Source organism: Rhinolophus hipposideros (genome assembly GCF_964194185.1).
Source record: "Rhinolophus hipposideros genome assembly, chromosome: 1".
Lineage (NCBI taxonomy): Eukaryota > Metazoa > Chordata > Mammalia > Chiroptera > Rhinolophidae > Rhinolophus > Rhinolophus hipposideros.
In genome coordinates this window covers 24,674,697-24,683,609 of record NC_138047.1, presented here as the reverse complement: position 1 = coordinate 24,683,609, position 8,913 = coordinate 24,674,697, and positions in this window count along the sequence as shown.

Here is an 8,913-nt window from a genome sequence, read left to right as displayed (position 1 = left end):
ACTGTAGCAGGCCCTCAAAGGCAGCATCCTCCTTCAACAATTATCAACATTTTGCCGATCCTGTTTCATTTGTCCTCTATCGCCCTTCTTTTTCTTGTTTATTAGAATATTCTAAAGCAAATTCCTCAAAACTGGATTTTCACAATGTCATTATTGTACCACAAAACATTATAAATAATTCCTTTATATCATTTAATAAATAATCAATTGTAGAATAAGTATCCTTACCCATTTTTTTTTAAGTCCACCAAACAAACTGAGGAGCAAAAACAAAAATGGTGTGCCCAAGGTCGCGTGGGTATAAGGAAGGGCTCTGCACCAGAACTGGGCTCCTCTGACCACGCAGCGCAATGTGCTTCTTACCTGTAGCTCCCAGGTTGGAGAAATGGATGAAGTGGGAAAAACACACAGTCTCAAAGGCAAAATCCAGCTGGTGCATTTCTCTGTGGGTAAGATATTGCAGCTGCAAGCCTCTGTTCTTTGTGAGACTTGTTTAAATCTTTTCCCAGAATCAACCCAAATAGTGTATTGTAGACAGAACACCCCCCCCCCCCCCGCTGTTGCTCAGCCTTTCTGCAGCCATCCTGCACGCTGGGCGCTCTGAGGCTCCCACTGCATGTTAAGGGGGGGGAATGGCTCCATGTGGTGTTCTCTGGATCTCAGGGACTCTCATCTGTTCAATGGTGTGAGGGCCACTTCCTGTACCCTGTCATTTCCTGAAGCCTGGTGAATGCTGCCAAGAGAAAGGAAGAGTCTAGAAGAGTGAGAGGAAACTCCATTGCTACCAAATCTCACCCTGAAGAGGAGGGAGAGTCACAGCAGCTGACCTGGATCATGAGATTCTTTCTCCTGGTCAAGGTCCTCATCTCTGTTTGTATGTCCCATTCCTAATGTACTTGCTCTGGTTCTTTTTGAACAAGACAGCTATTGGCATGCTTCTCCCAGACAGCTGATGCTCATTAATATAGGCATAAAATGGAGTGACAGATACATCATGCTACACTAGAGAATGAGAAAGGATCCAGGAGAAGGACAAAAGGAAAGAAGGCACAGAGTGGAGAGTGGGACAGAGAAGGCTGTGACTGGGGAGTCCTCAGCTATGAAGAGTGTTTATTTTAATCATCCTGAGTCATCAGCTTGACAAGCTTCCCAGCTGCAAGACTGTGTCACTCCTGAGGTTGACATGTGGCTGGGAGGCAGGAAACTTCAGAACAGAGGAAAAGTGGCTTTTAAAGAATAACAACAACCAACAGAGACATGCTAACTAGGTCATGGGGCCAAGATTCCGCCCTCAGCAGGTTCCAGAACCAAAGGACATTTCAGAGTGAAAAAAAGAGCTTGACTTTTTTAGGTTGTCAGCCAAAGGGAGTTAGTTTGGGATTGAGTAGTGTGGTTTTCATGTTTCCCTAGGAAAAAGTGCAAATCACTTTGTATATTTAACATTTTAGAAGGTTTAGTATTCATGCTATTATGCTTTATAGCATGTACACACATACTCAGATATATTCTTTTGTATGTATCATATATTATGTCAAAATATTGTATGTTTTAGAGAGGTAGGATAGCCATACTTTTCTCTACTCCTCCCACAATGTACATTTAAAAATCCTGGACATCATATATAAAACAAATAGAAGAAGGACCCGAGAGGTGGAAAGAAGGCAGTCAGGCTGGGACCCAAGAGGTGGAAAGAAAGCAGTCAGACTGGGACCTCAGGACCCAAGGAACTACACGGCAATAAGTTCTCTAGGTTTTCTGCTGCTTCAAATATCCCAGACATGGAGCTGAAGAACCTGGTAATCTGAAAATGGCAGTGGGTACAAACAAATAAACAAAAAAGCCTCCCAGTAGTCAGCTGTCTTTAGCTAAAGGATCAAGAAAGGGACAGCCTTGTAAGACAGAAAACTTTCAGATAATACTCCAGGTAAACACCACAGAAAAGACTGTGGTCCCACTTTCACCCATGTCAGTAAAGGCTGTGTGAGGAACCTGGATTTCTACCCCTCACTCCCACTCAGCAGTAATGAGGTACCTGTCCCCTGCCCTGCTGAGGTGGTGTCAGAGGAGACCTAACAGAAAGTTAAGACTATTAGTACTGCTCAGAGGTAACTGAGCCACCTTTCTGTGGTGCCAGTGGAGGCTATACTGGAGGGGGAGAAGTGATGAGGGACTCTTACACCTTGAAGCCAGGGAGATCTCAATGGAGGCCTAATGAAGAGCCAGAACCCTTACACTGACCCAGGAGTAGTGAGAAGCACCCTCCTTCTCAGGTGTCAACAGAGGCCAAGTGGGGAACTGGACTTCTGCTCTCATCCAGCAATAATGAAGAAGCATTCACCCTTTCCCCTGCCAGAAGGGTGTCAGAGGAATTCAGCTAACACAAAAGGGTGAAATAAGGTTCAGAGACTCAGAACATAATACTCGCTCTCCAATCCAGTTTTCAATAGAAAATCACTTGTCATACCAAGAATCAGGAACACAGCAAGCTAAGTGGAAAAAGATAATCAATAGATACCAATACCAAGTTGACAGAGATGTTAAAGCAGTCATTATAAAAATGCTTCAACATGGAATTGAAGCAAATGAAAAAAATAGAAAGACCAGCAAAGAAATAAAAAATCTCAACAGAAAAATTGAAGGTATAAAGAAAAACCAAACGTAAAATTTAGAACCGAAAAATGTAATAACCAAAACAAAAGAATTCAATGACTGGGCTCAAGAGCAGAAAGGAGGGGAAAGAGCAAAGAATCAGTGAACTTGAAGATAGAACAATAGAAACGATGCAATCTGAACAACAGAGAAAAAATAGACAGAAAAAATGAGTAGAACCTAAGGGACGTGTGATGTAACAAAAGATCTAGCATTTATGTCATTGGAGCCCTGCAAGTAGAGGAAAAAGAAGGAAGAGGTGAAAATGTACTTGAAGGGTGGTTCAATAGTAAAAAATCAATTAGTATAATCTAACGTATTAACAGGCAAATAATAAAAACCACATCATCATACCAATTGATACAGAAAACATATTTGGCAAAATTCAACACCCATTCATGAGATCGGAAAAATAGGAATAGAGGAGAATTTCCTCAACTGGATAGAACATATAAAAAACCTACAGATATCATTATATTAATGGTGAAAGACTGAATATTTTCCCCCTAAGACTGAAAGCAAGGCAAGAATGTTCTTTTATTGAATATATTGCTAGAAGCCCTAGGTAGTGCAATAAGATATATATATATATATATATATATATATATATATATATATACACACACACACACACATATATATTATACAAATCATAAGGAAAAGAAAAAAATTGCCCCTATTTCCGATAACATGATTGTCTACATAGAAAATCCCAAAGAATCTATGTGAAAACTCCTAAAAATAATAAATGAGCTGAGCAAGACTGCAAGATGCAAGATAAACATAAAAAAAAATTATATTTCAATATATCAGCAATGAATATATGAACACTGACATTAAAACTATAATATCATTTATAAATGCTCAAAAATGAAATATAATACTTAGGTGTAAATTTAACAAAACATGTACAAAATTTATACTCTGAAAACCACAGCATGCTGATGAAAGAATCCAAGATCCATTAAATGGAGAAACAGACTACGTCGATGCATTAGGGAACTTAACACCGTCAAACATATCAGTTCTCCCCACATTAATATACCGGATCAATACAATTCCTATCAAAAGCCTAGCAACAGTTTTTGTAGATATAGACAAGGTGATTTTAAAATGTATATGAAAAGGCAAAGAACACAGCATAGCTAAAATGCTTTTGAAAAGGAAGAATAAAGCAGGAAAAGTTAGTTTACCTGGTTGCAAGACTACCTATATAGGGACAGAAATCAAGACTGTGTGGTGTTGGCAGAGGGAGAAACATACAGATCATTTGAATAGAATAGAGGACCCAGAAACAGGCTCACACAAATATGTCCAGCTGATTTTTCACTAAGGTGCAAAAGCACTATAGTTTCAGAGAAACGCTTGAAGTTCTTCAAGTCCAATTCCTGACTCCTGGAAGGAAGTTGTGAGTTAAGAACAGGATATATCAAAACTATGCTATCAAAGAAAGTTTCTCATCTTCTACCACAAGTCCAGGTGGAAACTAAATGACAAAGTGACAAAGAGGTTTTCCAGTGATTCCAGCACCCTACAAAATCCTCTGCATTATTGACCTCAGGACATTTTACAATTCATCCCTTCTAGGCGTTTCTTGGTGAAATGCCACTCAGGTCCCTATTCCAGAATCCTCTCCAGTGGATTTCTGCTGTTAGGAGAGCTGTTTTTCTCTTTTTCTACCAGGTCTGGAACTTATGTCTCCAAAGTCTTGGCTGAGTTAAAATTTTGACTCTTTGTTAATATAAAAACAGTGTGTCTTTATAGTGACTCCCCTTAAAATGCTTACTGATTACAAAAGGGAAAGAAAGCCTGAGGGCGATTGCCTTCATCAAGTGATCAAAGTGTGAACACGCATAATGGGGCAAATGGAAATCATGCACCACGGACAGGATGTAATGAGAAGAACACAGCATCACTCGCTTCTGTGCTATTCTTGCCAAATATACAGAACTGAATTGCATCATGAGGGAATATCACACAAACCCAGACTGAGGCACATTCTGTAAAATACTTGGCCTGTCATCTTTAAAGATGTCAAGGTCATGCAAGTCAAGGAAAGACTGAGGAATGTTCCAGGTTGAAGGAGACTAAAGAGATACGATAACAAAAAACAATGTGTGATTCTGAAGTGACTCCTTTTGCTGTAAAACACATTGGGATAAGTGATAAAATTTTAATGGGTTTGAGGATTTGGTGGTAGAGAGGAGGCATCTCTGTGAATTTCCTGATTTGGGTGGTTGTATGGAGGTTCTGGAGGAGAATGTCTTTGTCCTTATTCGGAGAAATAGAACATCAGATTACCAGTTTACTTTCAAATGGCCTAAGGGAGAAAATGTTATTTGTACTGTACTTGTAACTTTTCTGTAAGTTAGTGATTGTTTCAACATCTAAAATGTGTATTTAAAAATATGCCTTACGTATTAGAGAGCTAGAAAATAATTTTTTTGTAGTTTTTTTTCTGGGCCCAATTAGCCCGGAAAAGCATCTTTTTTTACTAATGTATGTTTCTCAGAGGTGGCACAAGGCTGCTCAAGGCTTACTGCACTGCCTTCAAACGATGGGCTCAGCACTGAAATTGAGCAGATGGATGTGAAAACAATTCACGACTTCTGGAATTATAGACCTAGGCTGCAAAAAAGCTTCACGTAGATTGTGTTAGTTATTTCAAACCAGGGCCTGGTTTGAAATACCACAAACTATGTGGTATCCCCACTCACACTGGACTGTTAGAAGCTGCTCACTAAACAATGTCCTTTTCATTTACCACAGTCCTCCCAGTGAGAGAGCGAGGGAGAGAGAGAGACCCATGTTCCTTGGAAATTGCCCTCCACAACAAAGCACTATCTTTTCCTAATAAGGCTGTCCACACGCTCAGATAGAATTAGCCACATAATGCAATTCGAATTCTCTGTGCCTGGAATGCCAGACAAATATCTATTTATATGTTTAGTGATAGTAATGTTTATCTATTATTTAATCATTTCTCTTACATTTTACAAAAGAGGTTGTGCTCTAGAAATGCTCCTGGCTTCCATCATTCCCAGCCAAACATGGAAAACTTGAAAGTTACCAACAATGCAGTCTGAATAGCCATGGTTTCCAACTTTGCCAATTTTTTACCATTTTAAAGCTGAATATAATACATAGTTAATGAGTGAGGCATAATCTGGAGGTGGTGATAGCAAAGAGTGAATTTAATTTGGCCAGAGGCCTAGAACTAAGTCTCTTTTCTCCAGAGAATGGCATTTTATTATGTTTGAGGTGCATTCCCTCTCTGGTTTGTCCCAAACTAAATTGAGAATGGAATGCACTCCAGTACAAACAGAACCCAGCTTGATAATAAAAGCATGGCTAGGCCTGCCACTAATACATTGGCGTGTTATTGTCAAAACTCTTTCTGGAGGAGAAGGGAAAAACCAGTCAGTGTCATTGTTGATATGTGTGAACAGCACGGGTTATTCAAGGCCATAAATCCATGCTTTCTCTTCCCTGTGTGCTTCCCCTCCTGTCACAACCCTGTCACATGAGTGGAAGAAGATACTCTGTGCCTGCGACTTCCTAGTGACAGGTGGTGCTTTGGTGCAGGAGTTTGATAAGCTCTCAAGGGACAACTCTTGGGGAGAACACGGGGTGCAATAAAGATAAGAAGTGACTGGGGGCAGAAAGAGAGAAAAGTCGAAGCGATCAATGCTAGGGAAGGCGATAAAGAAAGTCTTCTGAAGGGGATACTGGCAGAATTGGAGAGAGACTCTTAGGATCCAGACATTCTTGGAGCAAAGGACAGGTTTGATTTTCTCTGCTTAAGAAAGACAGGTGTCTTAGGAGAACTTTGGCTTGAGACCGTCTTTTTAAAATTATGAGCCATACAAAGAGTATTCACTCATTAGGCCAGGTGGGAAAGGTCCTGAAGGGAAACAATACAACCCTAACCAACACCAGGAAGTTTCTGTGACCAGCTTGCATGGAGGGTACAAAGAAAACTGACGTGGGCATTAGGACCCTGCAGCTCCATCGGTAGTCTTGAGACTAACTGGTAGTATGACCACAGGAGACATCTTTGAGTACTGTGACTCAGTTTTCCCACCTGTAAAATAAATGAATTGTCTAGGGTTCTTCCAGAAGCCACACGTTATGACTCTGGTTGTGGTGAAGACCTAGGACAGCAAAATGAAGTTCCCTCTGGAACTCCTGTGACGGGGAGAAATCGAGGTTAGTGGAACCCCACAGATGCTGTCAGATCAAGGCCAAGGTTTTCCTTTTGCTCTGGCTTTGACTGTTGCAGCAGAAACCCAGATAGAAAAGATAGGCTCTTCCCTGGTGGGAACTCCAGCCCAAATACCACTTGCTTTGTGACAAAACTCTGAAGTGACATCACTACTAAAACTAGGATGGTGATCCTACTGATAATAATAGGTAACACTTAATGAACACTTACCATGATGGGTCCCTTTCTAAGCACTTTAGTTATTCACCTGTGGGTCCTCTCCATAATTTTCACCTTCATTTTTACAAATGAGACAATCAAGGCATACGAAGCTTGGGCTATTGAGTTGGGTCATACAGCTAGCATGCGATCTCAACCCTAACAAGCAATTGCTGTCAGTGCTGCTCGCGCACCCCCTCTTATACTACTTGGTGGCACGTCTTTACTGTCTTGTTAAATCACTCCTTTGCTTAACCTCTTCAATGGCTCCACATCCCTAAACTATAAGATAAAATCAGACCCCTCGGTAAGGGGCATCCGGCCCTCCAAGATCTGTCCCTGGCCTTCCTGCCTGGTCTGACCTTGCTCCACTGTCTGCTGCATCTGAGCTTCCAGACATGAGGAGTCGTTGGCCTTCTCTGAGTGGATCATGCTTCCTTCCTCACTCTGTTTCTAGTAACTGATTTACATCCGTGTCATCTGGCCAAATCCTGATCAGACTTCAAGTCTTGCACAGGGGAAGATGCTCCAGGTAGGCTCTTTTGACTCTTCCAGGCAGAATGAACCGCTCCCTCCCAGGTTTATCCACATTCTCTCCATAATTTGCGCTTCTCTCTATTCCAGGTCTGAGCGCATTGTGGCAGAGCAGCCTGCTTGCACCTGTCTGTTTCTCCATCAAACTGGAAGTTCCACGGCATCTTATTTATTTTTGTATTCCTAGTGCCTAGCACAGGGTGAGCTTTCAATAAATATTTGCTGGACTGAATTATATTGCCATGTAACTTTGATTTTTATGTCTTCCCAAGACAAAAGTTAAATTTAGTGCTGGGAGCATTGCTGGTGCTAAGTAGGTAGGTATTTCTTAGGTAATTGAATGACCGAACAAATAATTTCTAGAAAAGCTTCAATGTGAAATGAGGAAAAGGAAAATCTTGATCCAGTTATCAAGAGAAACACCCATTTCTTTTTTGGGTATTTTGCACAGAAATAACAGTGAGGCTGAAAATGGTGGACAATGAGAAACAAATTATTTCAGGAACAGAGAGAAACTAAAAGGTCAAGCGGGGCACATAGCTTTTAAATTAGGAAGACACTTGATAATATAACATTCATGGGTGTTTTGTTGAATAAGAGATATGTCTCCAAATTTTATTTTCAAATTCTTGAGGTTATACTGTTTCCATGAAACCAAAGCTACTTTGATACATTATGCCATTGATTAATCTTTGCACCAAACACCGAGAAAGAATGCTCCCAACAGTCCATTAAAACAAACTCATTTTCTTTGTTATTTCTGTTTTCTCTTTGTCCAATTACTTGCCAATAGCTTTATATTTCTACAGATGCAAGGTGATGAGATTTCTGACCCTGAGAAAGGAGTTTTTACAGTTGACTGACATAAATCTTGGAAAATTTTCTAACCCACAAAGGAAATGTCTAACAAATGACAGATTCCCTTGTTAGCTTTTTTTTTTTGTAAGAATCTAAATTTTTTGTCAGTAATTCTTATTTCCTACTTAATGCCATTTAAAGGAAGAGCCCAGAGTAAAATTTATTGTTGACCCCAACTTGATCTTATCACTTTCTAAAAACACTTCATACTTAAAATTTGGGTGGGAATATGTTATTGCAGTTCTTTTTAGGTAGAAATTAACCCTACGGCCCTTTATTTACTTCTCATTGACTTCAAAAGATACAGTCCTTGAGTGGAATAAATGAGTAAATCTAATGTGTATTTTAAACATTTTCTTAATTGTTTCTGTATGTCTTTCTGGAAAGAAGGACATTTTTTGAGAAAGAATAGTCACGCACATTACTGGCAGATAGAGCCCATCTGGAAA